The sequence below is a fragment of the Lepidochelys kempii genome, chromosome 7 (genome assembly GCF_965140265.1).
Source record: "Lepidochelys kempii isolate rLepKem1 chromosome 7, rLepKem1.hap2, whole genome shotgun sequence".
Classification (NCBI taxonomy): Eukaryota; Metazoa; Chordata; order Testudines; family Cheloniidae; genus Lepidochelys; species Lepidochelys kempii.
The window spans coordinates 12,219,459-12,234,375 of NC_133262.1; the positions used below are offsets into that span (position 1 = coordinate 12,219,459).

Consider the following 14,917-nt stretch of genomic DNA (forward strand, 5'->3'; position numbering starts at 1 on the left):
TTTATGCAGAGATACGAGTAAATAGATACTGAACCTGAATCTGATTTCACTGATGCTGGGTTTAAGTCAGCATAACTCAGTCAACTCTAATGATGTTACTACTGTAACTTGGGTTAGAATCAGGTCTCTAATGTGCAGCTATTTGGTACCTAGAGTTTCATCTGAAATAAAGCATTTGATATTTGGGAATAACATTAAGGATCTGATTTGAACGTCCTCTGATCACCAGTAAATTCACATTCAATAGCCAATAGCGGTTCAGAAATTGGAGGGTGTCTTTTTGATACTACTGACCTTACTCAGGCAAAATTAGCTTTGAAGTTCATGGTAGTTCAAGTAAGGACACCAGGACTGGGCCTCTGTATATTGGGCTGGATTCTCCACTGCCTTGTACCTTGTACAGTCATTTAAATATCTATGTAAAGTGGGTGTAAAATACTGCTAACTCTGTGAGTAAATGCAGAATTTCAGATCAGTAACATTTTATACCCACTTTGCAATGGTGTAAATGATGACACAAGGTCCAATGGACAGTCAGGCCCTGTTATATTTATCCGTGATGCCAGAAACAGCCGTAAATACAAGCTGATAATTTGGTACTCCATCCAAAAAAATAAAAAAGAAGTCCTCCCCAGTAAATTCTAAATAATCTTAAAGCAAATCTTTCAAACACAAACTTGCAGAGACATCAGCACAGGATTTTGAAAACAGAGCTCACAGTGGAGAGCAGTTTTCCTTCAGTACAATCTGAGATCTGCTCTCAAGATACTCATTTGAGTGTTATTTACAGTAACAAAGACCTGAAGTACACCATTACAAATTAATAGGCCAAACAGAAGTCAATTCAGAGAGCTGTAAGTAGAATCAGCTACGAGGGGGAGGGGGGGAAATGTTTACAACTTTGGAAAGGGGAGAGGCACAAAAGTTATCATGTACAGATGTTTGATGATGCACCCAAATGACTTTTTAAAAGCTTTACAGCCAAGCATAAAAAAAATAGTTTGTTGACCAACAATAGCTGTTTTCCAGTGTCATTTATATGTAACATTAAAAAGCAACAAAAGATGTTCACTCAACAAGACCACTCAACTACAGTAATTATGCATTTCAATGCCTCATTTTAAAAAAAACCTGTTGCTTAATGCAATAGTAATAATGTACTTCTCATTCTTCATATTATTCTTTAAACAATTTAAAAACGCTAAAAATCAAACTGAAAGAGAAAACATCTGTGAGCTCTTAAGAGCCTATTAATGTATGAACCTGACCATCTCTCTCTTTTCATATCAGAGTGACATTGTAGTCTCACTGGGGCAGTCAGTCACCTTACAGGCAGACTGGTTTTACTCATGCTTGCCATACAGTGACTCTCTCAGATACATTGGGAGCACAACACAAATGGACACATGTGACACTGCACCCTGTATTCTTCACAGAGATATTATTATGATATGATTATGGCATAATTCTGATGTACTTCATGCAAGACAGGTCATGTGAGATACCATTGGAAACGTTGTAGTTTACTGAATATGATTATCCTATTTGTATGCATGTATCATTTCTGTATCTGAAGTTAGGAATATTGACTATATATCCGTATTACAAATGTGTTTACACCTGGGGAATGCTCACTAGGCAGAATGCACTCAGTCCAGATGGCTGGCTGGGAAGGGCCCATTCAGATTAAAGGGCCATTAGGGAAAACAATAGGCCTTAGAAGAAGTTTATCTCCCACCGGAGTGGGGGGGGGGGTGGTCTGAGGATGCTACAAACAGCCTCTGACTCATGGCTGCTATGATGCTACAGGCACATGTGATCAGGTCACCTGGTGCTGGACTCCATCTTGGGATACCAGTATTTTTCCACTGATTGGCGTGAGAACAAAGCTTTGAAACCAAGGGTTCCCACCATATACAAAAGCTATATAAGGCAGGGGAGTGACATTATTGGGGCTCTCCACTGACTTCCCATCCAGAGAGACTCTTGAAAACACCTAAGGAACAAAAACTGAACTGGGGGGAAGTGCTGGAACCACGCTAAAGGGATTTTGTGAATGAAACACCTGGGGATTCCAAGCTGTAAGTTAGTGCAGCTTGCCCCTTAGGAGCCTGAAGCCTGCTTGCCTCATCATTTAGGGTGATAATTGGGTATTCATATCCCTCCTATGTAGTATATTAAGCTTAGTTGGCATGTTTTGTTTCTTTGCTAGGTTATCTGCTTTGATCTGTTTGCTATCTCTTATAATCACTTAAAATCTACCTTTTGTAGTTAATAAACTTGTTTTTGCTTGTGGAAATCATAACTCGGGGCAGAAGGCTTTCTGTGGATGAAGGGAAAGCAGTGGACGTGCTGTTCCTTGACTTTAGCAAAGCTTTTGACACTGTCTCCCACAGTATTCTTGCCAGCAAGTTAAAGAAGAATGGGCTGGATGAATGCACTATAACGTGAGTCGAAAGTTGGCTAGACTGTCGGGCTCAACAGGTAGTGATCAATGGCTCCATGTCTAGTTGGCAGCCGGTATCAAGTGGAGTGCCCCAAGGGTCGGTCCTGGGGCCGGTTTTGTTCAATATCTTCATAAATGATCTGGAGGATGGTGTGGATTGCACCCTCAGCAAGTTTGCAGATGACACTAAACTGGGAGGAGTGGTAGATATGCTGGAGGGTAGGGATAGGATACAGAGGGACCTAGACAAATTGGAGGATTGGGCCAAAAGAAATCTGATGAGGTTCAACAAGGACAAGTGCAGAGTCCTGCACTTAGGACGGAAGAATCCAATGCACCGCTACAGACTAGGGACCGAATGGCTAGGTAGCAGTTCTGCAGAAAAGGACCTAAGGGTTACAGTGGACGAGAAGCTAGATATGAGTCAACAGCGTGCCTTTGTTGCCAAGAAGGCCAATGGCATTTTGGGATGTATAAGTAGGGGCATTACCAGCAGATCGAGGGACGTGATCGTTCCCCTCTGTTCGACATTGGTGAGGCCTCATCTGGAGTACTGTGTCCAGTTTTGGGCCCCACACTACAAGAAGGATGTGGAAAAATTGGAAAGAGTCCAGCGGAGTGGAAACAAAAATGATTAGGGGACTGGAACACATGAGTTATGAGGAGAGGCTGAGGGAACTGGGATTGTTTAGTCTACAGAAGAGAAGAATGAGAGGGGATTTGATAGCTGCTTTTAACTACCTGAAAGAGGGTTCCAAAGACGATGGAGCTAGACTATTCTCAGTGGTAGCGGATTACAGGACAAGGAGTAATGGTCTCAAGTTGCAGTGGCAGAGATTTAGGTTGGATATCAGGAAAAACTTTTTCACTAGGAGGGTGGTGAAACACTGGAATGCGTTACCTAGGGAGGTGGTGGAATCTCCTTCCTTAGAAGTTTTTAAGGTCAGGCTTAACAAAGTCCTGGCTGGAATGATTTAATTGGGGTTTGGTCCTGCTTTGAGCAGGGGGTTGGACAAGATGACCTCTTGAGGTCGCTTCCAACCCTGATATTCTATGATTCTATATTTCCTCTCCACATTGAGGGAGGGGGCGAATTTCATGTGTTTACGCTGTACACTTCTCTGGGCAGTGCAAGATGGTATAATTTTGGGTTTACACTCCAGAGAGGAGTGAGTAAGTGCCTTAGGAACTGGGAGGTGTCCTAACTGTGCCACCCCATGAAGAGCTAATCACAGCATCTGTATGTAACTGCAGCTGGGTATGTACCTACCTCTCTGTGTGCTGGTGAAGTGCAGGCTGGAGCCTGTGAGAGGGCTTGGCAGGCTGGTCACTGGAGCCTGGGAGAGGGCTTGGCAGGCTGGTCACAGCAGTACAGTGTAAAGGGAGCCCAGGCTGGTGGGTCAGGGGAGACTCAGTGTTACCCCAGTTCCAGATGGCACCCGGGGGGAACCCATCACAACATGTTTTTCACAACTGTCCTCAGGAGGAAGATCTTGTGGTTGAGATACATGAGAAGGGCTCAGGAACTGGGTTGCCACAGAACGTGTGTGTGAATGTGGATGAGTCACTGAGGCCCAAATTCTCAGAATAATCAAGTAATTTTTGTTACTCCAGTTGTATTCACACAGGGCCTGATGTTCAGCGGTGCTGAGCACCTATAACTCTGATTTACTCCAATGGGAGCTCAAAGGAAGCTCCAAAGCCCTTCAATCTCAGACCCTCCTATGTTTGTCTGGTTGCCCCTTCCCTGCCTCCCTCAATGTGACAGCACAACTCATTAGCCACCCTAATATTCTTGCACCTTTACTCCTTACACAAAGAGGGGACAAGATGAAGTGAGGGTTAATAATACTTTTCTAAGTTGGGTGAAACCTTGTTATGGGTTGAGTTAAAATCTCATTCAAACTGAATGTGCCCTTCACCCAAGAAACACTTACGGGGCCACACTTAAAACAAGGCCTAATACAGTCTGTCCAGAAACTAGCACCACATGGACAGAATGTTGAAATGGGTATTGTTCTGACTCGGGGTGTGCGTGAGAGCAGAGCACATAAAAAAAGAGAATTACCAGTTTCGTAACTGGTGTTCTTCGAGATGTGTTGCTCATGTCTATTCCATTGTAGGTGTGTGTGCTCACCACATGCACCTGTGCCGGAAGTTTTTCCCTCAGCGGTATCCGTAGGGGAGTGGCTCTGGTGCCCTCTGGAGTGGCGTCCATATGGCGCGGTATAACGGGCGCCGGCAGCTCTCCGCATCCTCAGTTCCTTTTTGTGGGAAACTCCAACAGTGGGGAAGGAGGGCGGGTCACAGAATGGACATGAGCAACACATCTCGAAGAACACCAGTTATGAAATAGGTAACTGTCTTTTCTTCGGGTGCTTGCTCATGTCCATTCCATTGTATATGACCCTCAAGCAGTGCCACCGGAGGCAGGTAGGAGTTCATGAACGTGTCGATTGCAACACAGCTTGGCTGAATCCAGGGTCACTCTGGCCTGCTGGGTGATGGGCTTTAATTTTGGTAATGGCTACAAGGAAAGCTGCTTTCCATGACAGATGTGAAAGGGAGCAGGAGGCCAGGGAGGCCCCATGAGCATCGAGAGGATGAGGTTGAGGTCCCATTGCGGAATTGGGTTCCGGACCGGTGGGAAGAGCCACTCTAGTCCCTTCAAGAACTAGATGGACATGTCATGTGAAAACAACTGTTTGCCCTGGACCTGTTGGTGGAAAGCTGACATGTCAAATGCACCTTGATGGCAGAAAGCACAAGGCCTTGTTGCTTAAGGTGGAGCAGGTAATTGAGGATGGCCTGCACAGATGACTGTGCCAGGGAGATGCCATGCTCCTCTGCCCAGCAGGAGAACAGCTTCCACTTTGCCACGTAGATGGCTCTGGTGGAGGGCTTAATGCTTTCAAAGAGGTCCTGCTGTACCTGGCTGGAGCAGGCCCTTTCCTCCGGGTTCAACCTCTCAGCAACCAAGCTGTGCAGTGGAGGGAGGGTAGGTTCAGGAGCAGGTGCTGCCCATGGTCTTGCAAGAGGAAATCCGGACAGCTGGGCAGTGGCCATGGGGGCACCATGGCTAGGTTCATGAGTGTGCCGAACCAGTGCTGGTGAGACTATGCCGGGGTGAACATGATGACTCTTGTCTTGTCTCTTTTGACTTTTGCTAAGACCCTGCTGACCAGTGGAATCGGCGGGAATGGGTACATCAGATCCCCCTCTCACAACAGAAGGAAGGCATCAGAGAGGGAGTCCCTGTCTAGGCACTGGAGAGAGCAGAAGTACTGGCACTTCCTGTTCTGCCTGGTGGCAAACAGGTCCACTCAGGGAACCCCCCACCTTCGGAAGAGCAACTGGACGACCTCTGGGTGGAGGGACCACTCATGGGGAGAGAGGAAGGACCTGCTGAGGTGATCCGCCAGGGCATTCCGGATGCCGGGGAGGTGCGATGCCTCCAAGTGGATGCCATACTGGATGCAAAAGTCTCACAAACAGAGCACTTCCTGGCAGAGGGCTGACAAGCGAGCTCCCCCTTGCCTGTTGCTGTAAAACATTGAAGCTGTGTTGTCCAGGAGTATCTGTATACTTTTATCGGAAATGTGTGGCAGGAAGACTCCGCAGGCTAAGTGAACTGTCCTGAGCTCCCTGACTTCTATGTGCAATGTCAGCTCCACTGAGGACCACATCCCTCGGGTCCACAACATGCCGAGATGCGCTCCCCAGCCAAGGGTCGGTCGGAGGCATCCAATATCAAAGATACCGAGGGTTGGTGACTCTCGAACAGAACTCCTTCCAGGTCCACCCTCGGATTGGTCCACCACCTCAGGGATGCAAGTACCTTAGGTGGAATCATGATGACCTTGTCCAGATGGTCTCTGGACGGGTTGTAGACTGTTGACAGCCATTGTTGGAGGGATTGCAGCCTGAGCCTCACATGGCGGACAACATAAGTCCATGCTGCCATGTGGCCCAGCACTCTGAGACAGACCCAGGCTGTGATGAGGGGATATGTAGAGACGCTGGCAATGAGACACGCTATTGTCTTGAATCTGTCCTGCGGCAGAAATGCTCTGGCACTTGTGGATTTGAGGACTGCTCCGATGAATTCTATCCTTTGTACTGAGACTAACGTTGATTTTAACTTTTTATCAACAGGCCCAGAGCATGGCATGTGAACTGCAGCACTGAGATGCCAAGATGACTTGAGACCTGGAGCAGACCTTGTTGAGCTAGTCATTGAGGTACGGGTAAACCTGGATACCTTGCTGTAGCCAGGATGAATGGGAGCACCCCGAACTGGTAGTGAGTGGGACCCACCATGAAGCACAGGAATCATCTGTGTCCCTGGAATATTGATACATGAAAGTACGCAACTTTCACGTCGTGGGCATCATACCAGTCTCCTGGATCCAGGGAGGGAATGATGGAGGCCAGGGAGACCATGCGGAACTTCAACTTCTTGAGATATTTGTTGAGGTCTTGCAGGTCCAGAATAGGTCTTAGAAACTCCACCCCCTTGGCTTTGGGGATTAGAAAGTACTGGGAGTAGAATCCCTTGCCCCTGTATTCCTGAGGGACTTCCTCCACAGCCCCCACTTGCAGAAGGCCCTGAACCTCTGAGCGAGTAGTTACTTTAAGAAGGGTCCCTGAAGAGGGATGGGGAAGGGAAGTGAGAGGGTATAACCCTGCACCACCATGCTGAGGACCCAATGGTCCAAAGTTATAGAGGCCTATGCAGGCAGGAAAGGAGACAGGGAGTTGGAAAAGCACAGGGAAGCAGGATCTGGGATACAGGCTGACAGGTCGCCCTCGGGCACACCCTCAAAATGTCTGCTTGCCACCCTGTTGGTTGCGAGTAGAGCTCAACTGGGCAAAGAATGCTGGCTGGTGACCTTGCTGGTGTCTGTAACCCCTGCCCTTTCTGACCTGGGTTGGCTCCCAGAGCCCTGGGCCTGTTGTGGCTTGAACCACTTTCTGGCCGCGCCTGGGGCATAGAGTCCCAGGGTCTTCAGCGTCACCTGGGAGTCCTTGAGTCCATGCAGTTTTGTTTCTGTTTGTTCGACAAACAGAACTTGGCCATCGAATGGGAGGTCCTGTGTGGACTGCTGGACATATATTAATGGCACGACGACTGCAGCCAGGATGCCCTCCTCATCGAAATAGCTGAGGCCATGATTCTGGCCGCAGAGTCTGCCATGTCTGAGGCCGCCTGGAGGGATGCTCTGGCTACCGCCTTGTCCTCTTCAAGGATCACGTGGAACTCCTCCTTAGGATCCTCAGGCAGCAATGTGGCAATGGACTGACACATATTAAAATCGTAGCGGCCAAGCAGGGCCTGGTGGTTGGCCACCTGCAGCTGGAGGCTCGAGGACAAATAAATCTTTCTTCCAAACAAATCAAGCCTCTTCGAGTCTTTCAGGGTGGTGCCTGGCTGGCCTTGCCTTTTCCGTTCATTAATGGCGGAGACCACCAGGGAACTTGGGGCAGGGTGCATGTATAAAGGTACTCATGACCTTCAGTGGGCACATAGTATTTGCGTTCTGCCCTTTTTGAAATAGGGGGCAGCGATGAGGGGGTCTTCCCCAGGGACTTTGTGATCTTTCCCACCCCCTTGTGTAAAGACAATGCCACCCTGGCTGGAGCCACCGAGCTAAGGACATCAAATAGGGAATCCGAGGGTTCCTCCAGCTCCTCAGCATGAAGTCCTAAGTTTGAGGCGACTCTTCTTAGAAGCTCCTGATGGGCCTTAGCATCATCCTGCAGGACTGGATGGGGGGCCCTGTAATTGCCTCGTCAGGAAAGGATGTGGTGGAAGCTGGCACTAGAGGATCTGCTGCCTCTGAAGGTTGCTCAGCTGGTTCCTCCATGGGAGCTGGGTGGAGCTGAGGGTTTTTCCCCCAGAGCCCTCTGCATCAGGGGGCGGGTGGAAAACCATGGCTGATGGTTTATCTGAGGCCCTGATGCCAACCTGAGGGCTGCGGAAACCCCCACTGGCCCCGGGGCCACGATGCAATGTGCGGTGCCACCTGTAGACTGCCCTGTAGCGGGCCCTGGACCGCTGGTATGGACTCCTGTTCAGTACTGGAGTCCAAAGAGAAGGAATCACATCTGGGAGACCAGGACGGTGCCAATCCCAGTGCTGCGACGGAGATCTGTCCGAGGGTGACGAGTCCCAGAGCCGAACTCCCAGAGACCGACGGCGTTCAGCGGATCTGTGACGGTGGCCCAGTGATCGACGCTTCACACTTCTTGAGCAATACCAGGCCATCAAGCGGAGCGGGAACGAGTAAGCCATTGAGGCGGGGAGCGGCGACCCCTACCAGCGCTCCAGTGACTAGTAATGAGGCTCTCAGGACTATTGGCTTGTGTCCCTGGAGTGGTGCCATGCACTCGGAGAGCAGCTAGGTCAGTCAGGGATGGGTGCACCTGCATGGGCCTGCACCAAGCCACTGGCGAGCTGCATCTTGAGCACCCCTTATATCGCACCATACAGGCACCACTCCAGAGATTGCCAGAGCTGGTCCCCTATGAATACTGCTGAGGAAAAAACTTCTGGTATCGGTGCATGTGGCGAGCACACACACCTACAATAGAATGGACGTGAGCAAACACTTGAAGAATTGAGAATTCACAGAAGACCTAGACAGACTGACAAGCAAAGAGACAGACAAAAGAAGGAGCAGCTGAAAACATAGCGTCTGACCCTCCAAGATATCTGAAGAGAGGTTTTCAGGTCAGGGGTGCAGGCTGAAAAGAGTGTTCTTGGTGCCGTAAGCAAAAGAAGCTATTTGATTCCCTATGCATTTAGAGAAAGGACTTTGTATGTTCTTTGTAAAGAAACAACACTGCATCAAAGAAATACCTATCAACAATTTCTGCTCTCAACTGGAACATCCCCAGAACCCCAAAGTTTGCCTTGTCTCTTGGGTCAAAAAAGAGCAACAATGCTTTTAATATCACCATGTCTCGTTTTCTGGCAATATCTCCACGGGGTCTGAGAGACAGCATGCTGGGAAAGCACATCCAGAGTAAACTGGCTACTGAGGAGCTTCCACCGGTAGGCGTGCAACATACCCCATTGCTTCCACTCCCACCTTCTGGACTTTTTTCTGTGCTGTTTTACTATCATTAGCATCCATCCATACCTCACAGCAGAAAAGGCTGTAAATTATTCTCATAGGTGTTAAAATAATTAGGCAATTTAAATATAGGGATATATTTAAGTTTACACAGAATTTGACCACTTTCATGCTAAAAGAAATATATATGAGTTGCATTTAGGATCCTGTTCTGCCCTATTACGCCAGTGCAACATCACTTAAGTAATACATTTTATTTTACTTTTACACATTTCAGTATTAAGTATATATTATTGCTTGTAACTGCATATATATACAAATACGTTTCTCTTAGCTCTAAAATGATCACATTCTGTGCTCTCTTACACCCCATGCAACTCATTGCCATCAAAGGGGGATTGTGCAGGATGCAACTCAAAACAGAATATGGCCCACCATAAGTAAGAATATAACACACAACCATCAAGACAGATAGATTTTCATTATCCTGTGGGAACCTAACTGTGGCTCATCACAGTTCTCCAGCCTGCTCTATTGCAATTTCATGTTGCAGAAGGTATTTATCGCTCATTGCAGAAGAGGTGCGCGGAGACAGTGGAGAGGTTCTTAAAGAAAGTAAAGAATAAAACAGAAGAGCCGCACATTCTAATGGAAAAGCTATTTTCCCTCAATCCCAGGAAATTCTCAACCTCAGACTTACACAGCAAACACTAGTTAATCACCCAGTTGTAGAAATGGCATCTGTGAATTCCTTTATAAATCTTTAGATTCTCCTTTTGCACTTTTTGTTTGATGTCAATTTGCAGTCAGGTAATAATTAAAAACTACTACATGAAATAAATGTTAAAATGAGCATTATTGTAATGTATGCAGTGTAGCTGTAGCCACGTCAGTCCCAGGATATTAGAGACACAAGGTGGGTGAGATAATATCTTTTACTGGACCAACTTCTGTGGGTGAGAGAGACAACAGAGCTATACAGACCTGACAGAGAGCTCTCTCTAAAGCTGTCTCTCTCACCCACAGAAGTTGGTCCAGTAAGAGATATTACCTCATCCACCTTGTCTCTCCATTATTGTAATGCACTTCTTAAGGCCAAAATCTTTGATCTTGGGAAACATTCCCCCTGATTAGGAGATTAACTGATCTCAGTTACACTAGAATCAGTTCAGAGTGCAACCAAGATCAAAACCTGGCCCTGTCCTGTGGAATAAGAGGATAAGTTCCTATAAAGGCATCATCCCTGTTCATTCTAATAGTGAGTGTTATAACAACTCCTAAACCAAGTGGACTATTATATGATTTTTTAAAAAATATAAATGAGATGCAGTACATTAGTTTTGGTCTCTCTCCAACATTAAACATATTATAACATATCAAAAAAATCAACCTTTTTAGCACTCAGAAAAGATAAGAGGGAAAAATAACTTTTATTTTTGCTGTCTTTTAATTGCAACGTTCTGGAAATTTTTAAGCTTCATGTACCTTCCTGGAACCGTAATTTGTTTCTGGGAAAGGGGATATATTTTTGGACAGATGAACAATTGTATATCAAGGGTCAATAGTAATACCCTTATGATGCAGATATTGTTTGTAAATCTGGGGTCAGGTAAGGAGAATGTTGGGGATTATATTATTCCTATATTAAACTGTGAATTGCATGTTCAGAAATAAGTTACTTTGTAAGGGGGTGTCTCTTAATAGAGGCTTTGCTGGGAATATAAATTTGCAGAAAAGAAGAATTCTTGAATTCAAAAATAATCTTAAAGATGATACAGAACTTGAGGAAAAGCCCTGTCGATATTTAGTTTAGAATTAATTGCATTATACACAGGGCCAGAACCTCTATTAAAATGCACAGGACTGTTGTCAGAGGCTAACCATTCACTTGACATTTCCTGTGAGCGAGTCAGCTACCCAGTGGAGCTGTGTCCTCTTCATATTTTGTACTGCATTGCTCCACACTTGCTCACCTGCTTCATCAACGTTCGAGGGAAAGGGGGGTTATGTGGGTGGAAAGTGAATCCATCCAGGGAGGTATTGGCAAAAGTAAAATAAGCCACATGCTCCAATCCCAAACCAGCTATCCTACAGCTATTTGGGAGTCCAACTATTACGTCACCTTCAAACCAGGAATCTGTTTTGGCACTGCTGCTCCCACCAGTGCTGCTCAGGAAAAGTTGAGAAGCCTGTGGTTACAGGGGGAGATCAGAGTTGTCAAAGGAAGAAATGTCATTGATGAGCAGCGGGCAGAAATTCATCTGTCACAGAGCCTACTAATCCTTCTCAGTGTGCCGTGGAATTGGTGGATACAGCTACCCAGGCCCCCTACTCCAGGACTCTTTGATGGCAGCCTTTCTTGACAAGTTCTGAGGAAGAGAGATTTGCTAACCATTCTTACATACAAAAACTATGTTAAAGTAATGTTAAAGCTACAAAGTTGATCATTCAGAAGTTAGGAAATATCAGAATTAAGGCTACTTGTGCAACCTTAATTTGGCCCCTTTCTGCCCGTGGCCCCTGCTGCCTGTCCCTGTTTCTCTCCATTCCCACCTGTGGCATCTCATCCCCAGTCCCAGTCGCCTGCTCTGGGCTGTCTGAGTCCCAGACTTCCCCTCATCCCAGCTCCCAGTCGCAGTACCAGTCTCCTCTCGGGCTTCTCAGCTAGTTAGTATCAGTCTCTCGGACCCTAATCTACTCCCTACACCCCTCACCCCCCACTCTGGTTCTTGTCACCTCTACATTCCAGTCATGCTTTTTCTTTTTTCTCCTCCATGTTGCCTGGACACCAGCAATGGAAGAAGCTGAGAACACACACACAGCCAGTCTTCCTAGTTTCAGTTCCTCTGCTCCGTGCCAGAGCAGATCCTGGCTGCCAGTAGCAGCAATTTCAGAGAAAATCCTGTTAAGTCTTTGCACTTGTGGGTTGGAGCGTGTTCTGTGCAAACAGAATCTCTGGTGAATTTAGCTACCAAATTCTCAAAAGTCTCTATTGAGCATGTGCAAACTGAGATTTTTTTTTTCCTGCAAAAGCTTATAACTTGTCCAAATTTGGGCATTTTTTTCACAAGACCAACAAATAGCACAATCCTGACACAAAGCCCACCCTTCCATGCCAAATGTTAAGGTCATGTTCCAAAGCATGGCGGTATTAGAATTTCTCAACAAAAAGACAGAAAGAGTTTTCAATATGACAGAAAAAAGTCTCATTCTCCGTAGCTGTGGTGCTATTTTTTTGCTGAAAATTTTCCCAAAAAATTCAGCCTGAAGCAGACACCCAGCATGGGAAATTTCAGCCCAGTTAAAATTTGGCGAAGTTATAAGCATCTCAACACATCGTCTTATAATGGTGAAGTGTCAGGCCCTCTTAACTACATTCTCTGCCTATAATGCTTGACATGGTTTGACTCCTGTTGTTGTTTGACTCCCACCATTTAGGGATACAATTCTCAGGAATAACTGAATTAACAGACCTTGGGCCCAAATGCATAATGCGGAATAAAGGAAAAAAAAACCTTACACATGCGCCATTCACTATCAGCTACAGGTATTGGACTTGAGTGCACTGTATCTGAGCCAGGTTACATGCTGCTTGCCACCTCCTAGAGCTTCCAATGCCCTCTGACAAACAGATAAGAGCAGGGTAAGGACTTGCTAAAAGGACCAAAAAAAAAACCTACGTTTTTCATTCGCACAAATCTAAGCCATGATTTTTTCTTAAACAATGAGATCAGGTCCAAAATGGGGTTTTCATCTAACTAAACAGAAACAAGTGTATATTTGTATACACCACTTTTGAAATGGTCATCTTCTGATGGAATACAATGAATTGTATGGTTCTAAATTAAACCTGTGCTTGGACTAATATAATCGTCTTTGACCTTGTTTATATAATATCAATTAATTGTATTAATTATATAATATTGGGGGGGGGGGGGAATAGCTCAATGGTTTGAGCATTAGCCTGCTAAACCCAGGCTTGAGAGTTCAATCCTTGAGGGAGCCATTTAGGGATCTGGGGAAAAAATTGGGGATTGCTCCTGCTTTGGGCAGGGGTTGGACTAGATGACCTCCTGAGTTCCCTTCCAACCCTGATATTCTATGATTCTGTATATGATAGCGGAGCAGCAGAGACCACCTTAATGTTGCAAAAAGCACAGAAATTCTAATTTTTCACAAAAAGAAAAGGAGGACTTGTGGCACCTTAGAGACTAACCAATTTATTAGAGCATAAGCTTTCGTGAGCTACAGCTCACTTCTTCAGATGCATATCGTGGAAACTGCAGCAGGCTTTATATATACACAGAGAATATGAAACAATACCTATTCCCACCCCACTGTCCTGCTGGTAATAGCTTATCTAAAGTGATTTCCAGCACAAATCCAGGTTTTCTCACCCTCCACCCCCCCACACAAATTCACTCTCCTGCTGGTGATAGCCCATCCAAAGTGATAACTCTTTACACAATGTGCATGACAATTAAGCTGGGCTATTTCCTGCATAAATCCAGGTTCTCACATCCCCCCCACCCCCATACACACACAAACTCACTCTCCTGCTGGTAATAGCTCATCCAAACTGACCACTCTTCAAGTTAAAATCCAAGTTAAACCAGAACATCTGGGAGGGGGGGGTAGGAAAAAACAAGAGGAAACAGGCTACCTTGCATAATGACTTAGCCACTCCAAGTCTCTATTTAAGCCTAAATTAATAGTATCCAATTTGCAAATGAATTCCAATTCAGCAGTTTCTCGCTGGAGTCTGGATTTGAAGTTTTTTTGTTTTAAGATAGCGACCTTCATGTCTGTGATCGCGTGACCAGAGAGATTGAAGTGTTCTCCGACTGGTTTATGAATGTTATAATTCTTGACATCTGATTTGTGTCCATTTATTCTTTTACGTAGAGACTGTCCAGTTTGACCAATGTACATGGCAGAGGGGCATTGCTGGCACATGATGGCATATATCACATTGGTGGATGTGCAGGTGAACGAGCCTCTGATAGTGTGGCTGATGTTATTAGGCCCTGTGATGGTGTCCCCTGAATAGATATGTGGGCACAGTTGGCAACGGGCTTTGTTGCAAGGATAAGTTCCTGGGTTAGTGGTTCTGTTGTGTGGTATGTGGTTGTTGGTGAATATTTGCTTCAGGTTGCGGGGCTGTCTGTAGGCAAGGACTGGCCTGTCTCCCAAGATTTGTGAGAGTGTTGGGTCATCCTTTAGGATAGGTTGTAGATCCTTAATAATGCGTTGGAGGGGTTTTAGTTGGGGGCTGAAGGTGACGGCTAGTGGCGTTCTGTTCTACATAGAGTGCTTCCGCCGACGTGCACGGGCTGAAATAGTGGAAAAGCAGCATCACTTGCCCCATAACCTCAGCCATGCGGAACGCAAT

The 14,917-nt window shown here is 46.1% G+C and overlaps 1 protein-coding gene across 5 annotated transcripts in view; it reads right to left on the reverse strand.

Annotated features, from left to right (window-relative positions):
* CNTN3 (contactin 3) overlaps nt 1–14,917 on the reverse strand; it is a 264,229-nt gene that overhangs the window by 125,475 nt on the left and 123,837 nt on the right. The gene's annotated exons all lie outside the window — the stretch shown is intronic.